The sequence below is a fragment of the Aplysia californica genome, unplaced genomic scaffold (genome assembly GCF_000002075.1).
Source record: "Aplysia californica isolate F4 #8 unplaced genomic scaffold, AplCal3.0 scaffold00599, whole genome shotgun sequence".
In the NCBI taxonomy this organism is placed as follows: Eukaryota; Metazoa; Mollusca; class Gastropoda; order Aplysiida; family Aplysiidae; genus Aplysia; species Aplysia californica.
In genome coordinates this window covers 216,093-217,812 of record NW_004797869.1, presented here as the reverse complement: position 1 = coordinate 217,812, position 1,720 = coordinate 216,093, and the positions used below count along the sequence as shown (strand labels likewise).

The 1,720-nt window shown below is 40.5% G+C and overlaps 1 protein-coding gene across 4 annotated transcripts in view; it reads right to left on the bottom strand.

Annotated features, from left to right (window-relative positions):
- The window catches only part of LOC101849319, a 64,366-nt gene that overhangs the window by 7,872 nt on the left and 54,774 nt on the right, over positions 1 to 1,720 (bottom strand). The window lies entirely within an intron of this gene.

Genomic DNA, 1,720 nt, shown 5'->3' with positions numbered 1-1,720 from the left:
TGTGTGTGTGTGTGTGTGTGTGTGTGTGTGTGTGTGTGTGTGTGTGTGCGCGTGCGTTAGAGAGAGATAGACAGTGAGAATGAAAAAAAATGGTTAGAGAGAAAGATTGTAAACGCGTAATAGATTATTTTGATTAGTCGGTAATCATAGAATAAAACTTTGCTCTTTAACTGATATCGTTGTGAGAAATAAATAAAACGCAGAACTGTAATGGATTTCTTTTTCCAACTGAAATGGAAGGATGTGCTATCAAGATAAATTAATAGATTATATTATTATTAACCAGAAAGTAAAAAGAGCAGGTCTGGAGACATTTTTCGGAAATCTCTAGTCAAACAGATCTTGTCCACCCACGAGTAATTCGTTAAAACATCCCTGAAAAAATTCCCCCAAAAACCTCAGGTTTTTCCATCGTGCCATGGAATTTTGTTTTCCAATCATTACAAATTAATGAATCGATCGCTTTTATTTCTCCGTCTGTTCTTTGCGGAAGAGCCATTTCCTTTGTGGGCCTGACGACGGGTTATCTGCTCAGACGCTACAGAATGTTTTAAGGAGCTCAGATTTATCGTACGTGACCAAATAAAGACAGACCAAATTATACCCCCCCCCCAAACACCCCCCCAATAAAAAAACAACCAAAAACAACAACAACAACAACAACAACAACAACAACACCAGCAACAGAAATAACGTTATTTGAAATTGTATTGGTTTTACTTCAATATCAACACTATTGGGTCATTTATGAGGCAGGCCCTTCGAATTTAACGTTCGTGTACGAAAGGGCCAAGCTAAATAAAAGCACAGTAAAGTGTCTTTCCCAGGGACACATCGAGCGGACTGAGCCCAGCCTCGAACCCCTCGTACTCACTAGTCTATCGGCACCATACCGAAAGGACATGAAGTTCCTATGAAACGTATTGCCTGAAACTCAAATATCGGAGAGGTTTCGTTCCATTCGAGCCTGCTTAGTTAATGACTTTGCCATAGAAACAAGACACTAGGTAGCAGTCAACTGATCTATTTTTAATGGGAACATTTATTCATTTATTTATTTATTTATTTATTTATTTATTTAGCAGTTGTTGTAGCAGAAAGAGAAGGCACGGGGGAAGTAGAAGTTGTGGCAGTAGTATGTTTTCGTCTTTTTGTTAATGTTTGTTGCCATCGTTATTAATTCCGTTAATGTTGTTGTCAATGTTCTTAACATTTTATTGCTGTTGTTGTTGATGCTGCTGCTTCTGCTGATACTGTTGTTGCTGTCGTTGTTGTTGTTGTTGTTGTTGTTGTTGTTGTTGTTGTTCTTGCTGGAGAGTGGGAAGAACGAGAAACAGGAGTAGGAAATGGAGGGGAAGAAAAGGAAGGGGTCGGAGGGAGCAACCTGAGAGGGAGCAGAAGAAGAACAAAAATAAGGAGGAGTAAGAGGAAGGGGGAGAAGGAGCAGGAGCAGCAGGAGGAGGGGGAAGGAGAAAATGCGAATAGAGGGAAAGAGAAGGAAACGTTGGAGGAAGGAGAAGGAGAACAAGGAGGAAGTTGAAGGAGAAGGAGAAAAGAGGAAAAAAGTAGATGGAAGTAGAAAGAGTGGGAGAGGAAGAGGAGGAGCAAGAGAAAACAAACATTGAGTTGAAGAGTGCGGTGAGAGAGAAAAGAAGGAGTCGAAAAAAGGCAACAGAGGAAGAGAGAGAGAGAGAGAGAGAGAGAGAGAGAGAGAGAGAGA